The sequence below is a fragment of the Vipera berus genome, assembly GCF_964194415.1.
Source record: "Vipera berus genome assembly, chromosome: 3".
In the NCBI taxonomy this organism is placed as follows: Eukaryota; Metazoa; Chordata; class Lepidosauria; order Squamata; family Viperidae; genus Vipera; species Vipera berus.
In genome coordinates, this window is record NC_138204.1 from 46511032 (window position 1) to 46523272 (window position 12241).

Genomic DNA, 12241 nt, shown 5'->3' on the forward strand with positions numbered 1-12241 from the left:
AGAACCAATTCACACAGTGCATTAATGGATAGATATAGAAACATTCAACACCTACTGGCTGATTGTGGGTGGACTACATGTTTCCAGGGAAAGATTCAGAGTACAGAAGTGTTATTTATTCAGAAGACCACTTTTTAAAATTTCAAATTTGAGGTTAAAAATAGTGTGTGAATTGAAATACTGCAAAACCTCTCAGGATTTATGTGGCTATCTGATTTTCTGAAGACCATGAGCACCAATGAAAGATTACAACTTGAATGTGCTCAGTTCCAGATAAGTGTTTGGGTACAATAAAGCTTGACCAGACTGTCAGGAGAAAAACTGTTCAATTGAAATGACCTCTTCCTCACAGAAATTGCTATCCTACCAACATATTTTACCAGCTCCTTATTCAATAGCTGTGCAGTATGTGCTTAAAAGCCAGCTTCAAATTATTCAAAGGTTAGCAAGAGATTTTTGAAAGTAAGAATTTGTCCATGTTCAGAAGCTGTTTTTCCTGAAGGCAAATGCTCTTCAGATCAATAAATTCTTCTCTCTCAGATAGGCATTTCCATAGGTGAACAAAAGTAAGTGAAGAGAACATAAATGAGTTAAGCAGTGTCTTTATTAGTTTTGAAATCTAAGGTCAGGAAGGTGAGACCTTGCATGACAATCTGTAACCTTGGCTGAGGGTTTGCAGACAGCTTGCTAAAATCCTTTCTGGCTGAGAGATAAGAGCTGGAAGTCTACGCATTCCAGCTAAAATATTGGCCATGTTTGCAAGAGGCTGGTGAAGACAGACAGCCGTGAGTTCACTTTCAGGCCAATATGTTTTATTTCTTTTCTAAGAATGTCAATGAATTTACCCTCTGTGCTGAGGATAAATAGCTGCCAAGCCTGTGTTCTCACATCACATATTGTTCCAGAGCAAAACAATGTTTTTATACAACAAATATGAATCAATTATTTATTTGTCATATTTAAATTACCATGCTAATGTAGTATACTAATAATAGATGGAGGTGTGTTTAGTAAGGTTTAAACATTGCAACAAAACATGGTTTATTTTGGCAGGAATATGCTACCAGGTTCCTCCTGCTCTTCTCTTCCAGCAAAGGCATAGAAGAAATTTGAGAAATTTTATTTTGATTTTTTTTATTAGCCAAGCTTGCATTTACCAAGCCAGGATTAAATCTATTATAACATGCATTATGAAAATGACTTGTTATATAAGGAAGGCAACAAAAGATGCCTTCCTTCCTTCTTTCCTTCCTTCTGGGCCTGCTTTGTATGCCTCTATGAGCTCCTGGAGAAAAGATATCATATGAATCAAATAAATAATCGATAATACATGTTTAAAAAATTAAGACAGAGGTAGGCTTGGGAATGACCCATATCTCTCCTACTAGACCTGGGATGTTTGAGGCTTCAGACTGAAAGACAAAAATATTTTGGAGTGGGCATGCAGGCCACACCTGTCATCTCTTGAAAGAAGCTGCACCTTTTCCTGAGCTTGCATGGTAACCACACAGACTCAGGAAGATACCCATTTGGGCCAAGGAGATGCTCTCAGAGTGTGGGTGCCTCCTCTGAAGCATCTTGGCACATCCTGTCTGTGTCTCTTCAACTCAAATGAGTATTTCCTGGAATCATGCACCTCTTAGGCAAGCTCAGGAAAACTTCTTTTTTTCTTTTCTTCAAAAGACACTAATAGGTGCAGTATGTCTAAGATGAGGATCATTTTGTCTTCTGATCTGAAGTGCTACATACCCCTAATCCAGAGTATGGGTGTATACATACATACATACATACATACATACATACATACATACATACATACACAGTGGTACTTTAGTACTCATCATTAATTAGTTCTGGGAAGCGCTACAAGTACCAAAAACGATGAGTACCAAGCAAATTTTTCCAATAAGGAATAATGTAGTGAGTCAATGAGTTTCAAAGCAGTTGAGTACCAAGGTACCGCACTCTCTCTGTCTGTGTCTGTGTCTGTGTGCATGCTCATCAAGTCACTACATTATTCTTTATGGGAAAAATTGTTTGGTACTCATCATTTTTGGTACTCATTGGAAATAGATATATAGATATGAGACAGATAGATAGATAGATAGATAGATAGATAGATAGATAGATAGATAGATAGATAGATAGACAGATAGATAGATAGAGTGGTGGGATTCAAATATGTGAACAACTGGTTCTTTGTGTGGATGCTACTTCCAGAAGTCCATTCTGGGCCTGGGCAACAAAAAATTAGCTACCGGTTCTGCTGAAGTGGTGCAAATGGCTGAATCCCACCAGTTGTATCCCCCCCCCTTAGTATTTTTTCCTGCCATAGAAAATCCATCATAAAAAAAAGCAGAATAGCTGGATTTTCATTTTGTACCAAATTATGGTTTACTGAATAAGCCATCATTTGCTGGATGCAGAGGCTGAGTGTGGATTTAAAAGACTGGCTCACCAATATACAGATGAATCTTGCTGTACTTGTTGCTGGCATTAAGGTGAGCTGTAACATGTTGAACAGATGTGTAGATGTGATAATGGACTGGAAGAGAGCCATAAATATAGGGTGAATCTCCATAAGATAGAAGTAGTTCATGGATTCTGGAACTGGACAAGACCTTACCTCTGTATGGACCCCTCTTTATTCTGTACACCTTGTAAGAAGAGCTATCAACTGAAGCTGAAGTGTAGCTATAACTGATTCACTACTACAATATCTCCTAGACATAGATTTCATGGCCCCAGTAAGTAAGTTCTGGCAACCTTCTGGTGAGATTGTGGCAATGAATCTCATGCAGCTGGTACAAAATAGCAAGACTGACTGGCATATAAGTACATCAACTGCTTGCATGCCAGCAATCGGGCCACACACACAAACAAAGCTCCATCCTCGGGATGCAGGCAGTATTCAAAACCACACCTCCTCCAGTCTGCTGAAAAACCTTTCTCCATGGCACTGATTCCTGGTGCCCAAAAGGTTGGGGACCTCTGCTCTATGCTGCTGGTCGGATCTCAGTGCAGCGCAACGGGGAGAGGTATGATGCCTTCTACACATGAACCAAAGTCTTCTCTGACTTGTGGCATCCTGACTTTGAAATGCCTTTCCCCAGAGCTTTGCTTTTTCATCCCCTGATGAAGATCAGACCTTTTACTTAGCATTTGGATCTTAACAGCCACAGGCTAGCTGTGATCTATTGTTGCTTATGAAAATGTGTCCCTTATCTAGTATTGTCACTTATTTCATTCATTCAAACTATGACTTAATTTTATTGCTCTTGTATTTTTTTATGTGTTTGATAAATTGTCATCAATCCTGAGATCCTTAGGGTGGGCTATGAATATTTAACAATTGAATAATAGCTGTGTTCTCACAATACCTTAGCAATAGAGTAGCTATTGATACCTTGTGTGTATCTGACTGAATATACCTGTTTTACTTCTGGTTGCTTTTTGACCAAATGAAACAGGCAGATGTAATCATAAAATAGTGGGCTTTGTGGAAGCAAATTGTCAAAAGGGATCCTAGATTCTAAACACTCTGGTCAGGCCAGCCAAATTGATGGTTTTATTTTTCATTCCAATTCAGGGGTGGCCTCCACCTCTGAAGAAGAATTGGATACACTTTCCAATTCATGTGAACCACATTTTTCTATGTATGAAAATGATTATTATAATAACCTGTTTCACAGACAAGACATGCAATAAAACACTTTACTTGCCTACAGAAAAAGCAATTTCTTAATTACTGCTTTCTTTCATCTGGGATTCTGAGATTCATCACAATTGTTTCTGGGTGTCAAAATAGCAAAGTAAAGGCTCTTATAAATCTTTTGTAACCAGGAAGTTCAAAAAGGAATATGTGTATCCAAATCTCAAAATCAGCAAAAAGCAAATATTGAGAGTAAATGTGGGGCAGATTGTTTGGAACAATACTGCTACTTTTTGCATTTTGTACATTCACACAAATCTGTAAGGAAGCAGTGGCAATGTACTGTTTAAGAGTGTGACATTTGCCTAAATGTAGTTCCTATAACTATCCATTCATATTGCCTTGCCTATTTTAAATAGTTATAAAGTGGACTCTACAAGCAAATGTGATGCCAAGACAATTTGTTGCTTGGCACTATAGTTTGTATCTGTTCTCAGACCTTTGAAACCTGGCATTGGCTGATGTAGATTTGTCTACATTGCAGTTTGTTATCATTCCAGATTTGGGGAGCAGATAAGCTACATACTTCAAAAAACAAAAACAAACAAAAAAAACCAGGGAAGATTCTGCCAAATGTGTTTAGCTTTTGTACTGTGCCAAATACTAGATAGGTTGAGCCAAGTTCTGTACTGTATAAAATATCAAGTCTTCCCCTCAGTGGGAGCATTTTGGTTTAGCTGAAACATTTTTCTCTTAGAGGAAGTAAGAGAGAATCCTCTTAAAACTGGCAGGAAGAAATGTTGGAGGTGTCCTTAGCTGCTTCCTCAGTCCACATTCCAATCTGGAAATATTTTTGTTTACTCAACCCAGAACTAGTTTCATTCTGTCAACAGTGGCCAAACAGGTGTGGCGATCATGCTGCAATTATTACAGTAAGATACAAATTCAGTATAAGATGACAGAAACTCTGTAGGAAGCCAGTAATGGTCTCATGTTGTGAAAACATTAATTTAATCCCACTACCCTCATATTGGTTTGACTGTAAATTCCAAACTGTGTTGCATGTATTGCATTATGGAATAGTTTATTTAACAATGGCTCAATCAGTAGACAACAATGGCTGGTTCACAGAGTTCACTAATCAGCAGACCACATTATGGAATAACATGATACATGAGCCCAGTGCCCGTCTAGCCTGATCACATAGCTAGTTAGTAGGTCACATTTTACACTAAACCAAAAGTGCTAAACCAATTAGCAATCGGAAGACATGATGAATATCATTCAAAAGAGACAATCAAAAAGCCAAAAAGAAAACAAAAATACCAAAACACCATTTCACCAGAAATCAACACCCAGATGAGCAGAGATTTTCACCAAGATTAACTTTAGACCAACAATCATGAAGCAAATAATATGTCAATCAAGAAACAACCAGTGCAGACAAACAAGCTAACAGTAAACCACAGCCCAATCAAGGAACCACCAAGACTACTCCCATAAACACTGACAGGGCAAGCCACTAATGTATAAAATGGAGTTCTAATGTATAAAATGAATTCCACTCCCTACTAGCACTGATGATGTTATCTAGTTTGGTAATGAGACATCTGCAAGAAAACCACCAATCTCAGAGAGCACCAAGGACCCCAATCCTGAGGTACAAATATTCTCTTCTTTAAATCTTTTAAAGCTATAACAAGATTAGATTTTGTCAGGTTATTGCACTGTGATAAGCTTTAATGTGGACGACAGAGAATGAGGTGGCTGGATGGAGTCACTGAAGCAGTAGGCGTGAGCTTAAATGGACTCCAGAAGATGGTAGAGGACAGGAAGGCCTGGAGGAACATTGTCCATAGGGTCGCGATGGGTCGGACACGACTTCACAGCTAACAACAACAAAGCTTTAATGTAGTTTGTTAGCCATCACAGTTTGTTCAAATAATGATTAAAATAGTAACAGCACAATATGCTAAAATGTAAAAGTCTAAACATGCTAGATTTTCTACACAGCTAACAAAAACAATAGCTTTGATAACCCACCACCCTGAATGTAAGCTTTCCTGCACAACTACAAGCTATCCATACATATAAAAAAGATATGATGGGGTTTGGGGTTGCTTATGTCAACACTGCTCCTTCAGGAATCCAAACTTTGCATGACAATAACATTTCATATATTTTACAGCACAGCTTGCAGTACACTGATGTCCAGACTATGCCTGAGCCAGATCCTGCCACTGAATTGGTAAAAATCAAGTGGTCTATGATATAAAAAAATCCCCACTGATTCTGACAAAAAATGTATCAAGATTTTTACTTCATAAAATTAAACTCTGGAGATTTCTTTCCAAGTTATCTACTTTAATTTCCATTTCACCATGGAAGACTTACAGCTTGCAGCAAGAACACATCCCAAAAGTTTTCAGATGAATTAACTTGCCTTTTACAATAGTGGGATTATGAGTGTGACTTCAGAACCATGGAGGAAACAAATTTGCTGTTTGGCTGAAAATAAATGTCAAAATAACTTTAGCAATGTGCTTTGAAAACCAGCCCTATTTCAAATGATACCAGGGTTTCTCGAGCTGAATAGCTTATAAACAACCATCCAGAATAACAGGAACAGTAAGGATGGTCTATTACCAGGCTTTGTTTCACATGCTGTGCATAGGGTGGATGATTTGCACCCTACAGAATAGGGAGAGAGAATATATAGTCAAGAGCCAGTTTGATGCAGTTGCTAAGGCATCAGCTTAGAAACTGGAAATCATGAGTTTTAGCCCTTTGGCACAAAGTTAGCTGGGTGACCTTCAGCCAGTCACCTTTCCTCACCCTTAGGAAGGAGACAATGGCAAACCACTTCTGAAAAACCTTGCCCAAAAAAACTGCAGGGACTTGTTCACACACTCTTCAAGAACTGGACATGATTGAACAAAAGTAGAAAGAAAAAAAAAAACCACCAGGGAGAGGTAATATATTGTACCACTTCTGTATTGGGTAATAACTAGGAAACCTGAGATAAGAAAACTGGATTCAGATTCTGGTCATCCAGGATGCTTATTTGAATAAATTCTCATTTAGACTTAAAACTCAAATTGGATTGCACATTTACCTTGTGTGTGTGTGTTTGTGTGTGTGTGGGGGGGGTTGCAATGCCTCAGTTAAAGATGTTAAGTTTGTTAGCTGGAAAGCTGACTGCCCATGTTCAACAACTTACCCAGCGTCATGCAACTGGGTAAACTCCTGTTACTTTCCCCAGCTCCTGCCCACCTAGCAGTTCAAAAGCATGCAAATGTGGGTAAATAAATAGGTACCACTTTGCTGGGAAGGTAACAGCATCCCAGGCACCTTGGCATATAGTCATGTTGGCTACATGACCACAGAAAAAGTCTTCAGACAATGCTGGCTCCTCGGCTAAGAAATGGAGAGGGGAACTGCCCCCTAAAGTCGGAGATGACTGGACAGGGGAAACCTTTACCTTCAGTGTACCTAAAAATGTATATTTACTACCTTCAACACCTTATTTTAATAAATTACATTAGAGAGAAATTCACGTCTATAGGAAGAGGAATCCTAAGTATGTGTAACTGAACACAAACAGAATTTTTGATGCCAGTGGATAAACAGGAAAATGCCTCCTTCAGACGTTGTCACTCAATCTAGATGGGCTGGAAATTATATGGAAGGACTGGTATGCATAATCTTAAAGGAACAATTTGATCACTAGAATTAGAATAATTTACAGATGTAATGAAACTATGGCTCACATAAAATAAACATCAGACATTTTCAATTGAATGATGAATTAGACGAAGAAATTGATACAAAATATAAAGTTCTCTTTAAATTTCATGTTCTTACTATTATAGCTACATGGTTTTAGTAGAAGTATATGGCATTCATTTGCCAAAGGGATGTCAGTGTCTGATGCTACTGGATCAGTTATCGTACTAGATGATGTGAATTTTGTCACAAATAGATACTGATTCCATGGAATACAAATATCAGTAATATTTTTTACTGAAACAAGCAAAACCTGAAGGGCTAAATCTCTGCGCTGTAACCTTGGCATCCAAAACGCAATACAAATACTTGTGCTATAGCATCACACTGAATATATGTAGGAAAGAGATGTATTTCTACATGTATCACAAAGAACCTGCTATTATGAATTGCACTGGCTTTGCTGACTCACTGCCAGGCTTATGTTTGCATAGGATTTTGTTTTAAATCCCAGGAGAAACATGTGTAAAGGCCTGGCCCACACAGTGCGATCAGCAAAGAGGATACAAGCATGTCAGAGGAAACTGTTCAACACTTCATATAAATTTGACTATTATTGCCCCTTCTAGATAATATACTTTATTCCAAAACTGAGTGATGAAATATTGCACTTCTGGATTGACTTAAATGATTCATAGCTAGGATAAATATTTTCAAAACTGGATATGAATTACAAGTGGACTTTAGTAAATTCTACCTTGTCTTTGAAAATGTATATTTATCAGCAACTGTAACTTATGAAATTGAGCATTTTCAACAACACTGCAAACTCTAGATTAATTTGCTGTCCAAAGCATAGTATAAAGTAGAGCTGGTTAAAATGTCCACAGAACACACACACAGCCATGTAAGTATATACATTCTATACATGAAGGTAGATATAGAGATTAATAAATTTCCAAATAAATACTCCAGATTTGTTGGTGCTGATAAGACATAGTATGAAGTGGATGTAGTAGGAACAGCAGAATACATTTTTACCAATGCAGCATTCTGGGAACAGGAATGTGGAATCAATTCAGAATTGCCCCATGCGCCCAGAGTTTAAACCCTTCCCTACCACTAACTGGGATCAAAAAACCTTTTCTTTGATTAGCTCCAGTGAGATATTGTAGGTGGGGAGAGGTGTTAGTCAAAAATGAGGAGTTCGGTAGCACCTTTTCCATCTAACACATTTTATTAGAAAACATAATTTTTTGTGAGCCAAACCTGATACCATCAGATGAGTCTTATGCCTTTTAGTAAAATGTATTAGTTAAAACGGTGCTACAAGACATCTTTTGTTTTTTGACTTTCAGTTAGATGGCACGTCTGGCAAATCAGTGTCTATCACTCCCTGTGCACGATCTTCCTACCTGGTATGATATATCAGGAACTTACTGTTTCCAGAAACCAATACCATACTCATCAACATTGTAACTTAGTCCACCCTTTTCCTATGCTGCCTCTTCATAGTTTAAAGTGTAAGAGGTAATATCATTACTTGCGCTGTTCTCATGTTTGTATGGCATCTAAATATGTTTTCTAAGGCTTTCATGGCTGCCCTATCAAGTGCTGGTCCATGGTATATTTCTTGAACTGCTTGTTCTTTTACAATTAATGGTTGATCCTAAAAGGCAGAAGTTATCAACCACTTCAATATCCTTATTGTCAATTCTAAAGCGTGGTCTTAATTTTAATTTTAGCCCCATTGTTTCATGGTGCTCCTTGACTTTTTTTAATCAAAGCTTACAGATCTTTTGCATGTTTGGCTATCATGGTAGTGTCATCAGTTTAGCTCAGGTTATTAATGTTTCTTCCTCCAGTTTTAAAATTATGCTTATCTTTCAACCCAACTTTTTAAAAGTTATGTTTAACATAAAATGTTGAATAAATAAGAGGAGAATATGCACATGCCATTTTCTTAATAATTAAGGAAGCAATTCAGTGGTCCAAGGCTAACATCCATGAACAGAAAAAAATGCATCTGATTTTCCTCTCTAAGGCTGGTGAACATGGACGGGTTCTTGAATCCTCTTCCCCATATCTCTTGGTCCACCTGATGGGAAAAGTCAGAAAAGGGAATGTGATATGATTTGAATGGATGGAGGACGAACGTTTATGTTCCAAGTCCTCTATGATACTTCTGATCAGAAGGATTGTTCCTTCCCACATTTCCACCCTGCAATTTATTACAAATAGGATGATGGACTTCCTTGGGTGCTGCTGTTAGAACAATCCAGTAGAACAAACGCATTAATTATTCTACTGCAGGTTATTAATTGTGTAAGAAAGCATCTGTTTGACACTGTTGATTGTTTAAGCTCATAGTAAAGTAATCCAATTACTGTTTATCAAATATGTAATTACAGCTGCAGCACTTATTTGGGAGTGAGGTTCATTAAATACAATAAGACTTGCTTCAGACATGATCACCATGAAAAGAGTTTCACAATAACGCTCCAATCCTCTACATGCAGCAGAAAAGCACAGTGAACAATAGGGCTTCTTTCTCAAAAGGCATGTGTAGGGCTGCAACGAGTTGATATGATCAACCTTTTCCTTAAAAAAAATCACTCACATTTTTTAAAGTATACCGTTGAACTGAATTGAGGGTATTTTGCTTATCCTCAAAGTTGAAAACTGTTTTTGAAATTAAAAACTAAATTAAAAATGTGTTAAAGAACTTAATCTTATTCATACACGAGATATCTTTCACTTGTATGTTCCCCACCTCCTGAATCCTCAAATCACTTGCTTTAAAATCAGTGAATGAAACTCTTCTCCTTTGTACTTCTTCCGCACCTTGTTTATACAGTCTCTAGAATAACACTTTCTGACATATTTTGAAATTCTTCAAATATGTTAAAATGTATTACTTAATGTTATATTTCTGCCCTTTGACTGAGCATTTAACCAGCTTTCGTCGTATGGTTTCTATGAATAAGATAAAAATACAGGTTTGTATTTGACGGAGTTCACTATTTACTCTTTGTGAATACTACGGAGCGTTCTTAGTTTGCAGTAGCACAGCTAGAGGGCTGCCTCCTATTATAGTACTAAGGAAACACAGAGGGGTGGTGATAGAGAGGCGAGTAAATGGGTGTGTGTGTATTTATATGTAACTGACCCAACCTGCAGTTTCAGATTTCAGATCTAGCTTATCACCCTGCCAGTTCCTTCCAGTCTTTGGATATTCCTCTGCCTTTTTGCTGACGGATCTGTTAGGGTGAAGAAAGGAGCTGTTACAGCTTCTTTTTTCTCTTTTCCTCTTCCTTTTTTCCTTTAAGTTCTTCGGTGAAAGTTCCCAACTGTCTTTTTCCAGTCTCCACCTTTAAGTTGTCAGTCGTGATAACAGGGATTTAACGACGAGATCTTGTACTCAAGACTACAGAGGGATGCTGCTCACTTTACCTGAAGGTAAAAATATATGTTCCAATGGAGAACTTATGCTAACCTTCTTTCCAGCTTTACAAACATTGTGAAAATCATTTCTCTGGGTTGAGATACAGGACTGGCAGTTTGAATGCGCTTCCAATTAATGTTTAAAACAGACCTATCCTGGTTGGTATAAAGTCTAGGAGTTGTGGAGAGCATGGGAAGGGAGGAAGATGAGTTCAAATACTTTTGTGTAAGATTATGAGAAATTAAATTACAGATGTGTTAAATTTATGACACATGCGCTTAGGTATGAATCTTAATATAAACACACAAGTACACCCATTTTGTCCAGAACCTTCAATGTTATCTAGGGGTAATATTGTTCCAAAATGGAATTTATGCTGAAGTTAGAAGTTAGAATCTGATTTCAAAGCTACAATTCTGTTTTATTCACTGTATAAATGTTATGTACCTTGCATGGTATAAATGCCAGTTTGATGCAAATTATAAGATTATATATCTTGGTTTTGCAACACCTGGAACTAATTCCATGCATTGCTTGTACAGTAGCTTGAAATGTGTATGTTGCTCTGTTTGGGTGTAGACAATACCTATGCAAACCTTAGTTTGAAAGGGGGTGCCCTGTGATAGAGAGAGAAAGAAAGAAAGAAAGAAAGAAAGAAAGAAAGAAAGAAAGAAAGAAAGAAAGAAAGAAAGAAAGAAAAAGAAATGATGTGGTTATTTTAAAGGAATGTATGTGCTATTAATTACAGGTGGTCCTCTGCTTACAACAGCAACTGAGACCAGAATTTCTGTTGCCAAGCAATGTGGCTATGTAGCGCAATGTCATGTGATCCTAGAAGACCTGTCATATCCTCAGGACGATGTGGGCTTTAAAGCGAGAAGAGATGGGAGTCCCAAGAAAGTGAGAGCCATCAGTGAGAGCTGCAGGCAGAAGGGGAAGGGATATTGCAGGCAGGCACTCTAGAATGCAGGCAGGTGCGTGAGGGCCAGAGGGGCTGGTGGCAGATGCTCCACAGTGTGGGCAGATATGCAAGTGCTGCAGGGGGCTAGGGGGATTCTGTGAACTGTGCTCCTAAGCACAGGAGGGCATTGCTCAGGGGGAGCACCATGGGCTCTGGAGTGCAGGTGGGCAAAAACACAGCAGAAACTGGAGCAAATTCCAACTTCCTGCTGGCTTCCCCACTGATTTTGCTTGAAGGAAGCCAGCAAGGAACATTTGAAATTGTAATCATGTGATTACGGGAGTGTTGTGATGGCTTGAACTCCAAGGTTGTAAGTTCCCCTTGTTCAGTGCCATTGTAATTTTGAACGGTTGCTGAGGACTACTTGTTATGGATGAATACATTTGTCTGCTGCCTTCCAGAAGTTAGAGAATTTTAATTTCAATCAACTCCAAGTCAGAGATGATGGAAGCTGCAT

General features: G+C 38.1%; 1 protein-coding gene across 5 annotated transcripts in view; it reads left to right on the forward strand.

Moving 5' to 3' along the window:
- Positions 1-12241, forward strand: part of PLEKHA6 (pleckstrin homology domain containing A6) — a 217233-nt gene that overhangs the window by 58444 nt on the left and 146548 nt on the right. Inside the window, exon 1 of one of the 5 annotated variants that reach the window (XM_081324117.1) lies at positions 10606-10837. The exons of the other annotated variants lie outside the window; for them this stretch is intronic. The gene's annotated coding sequence lies outside the window, so the exon portion shown is untranslated. Of the gene's footprint in view, positions 1-10605; positions 10838-12241 lie in introns of those variants that run through there. 5 annotated transcript variants of the gene reach the window in all.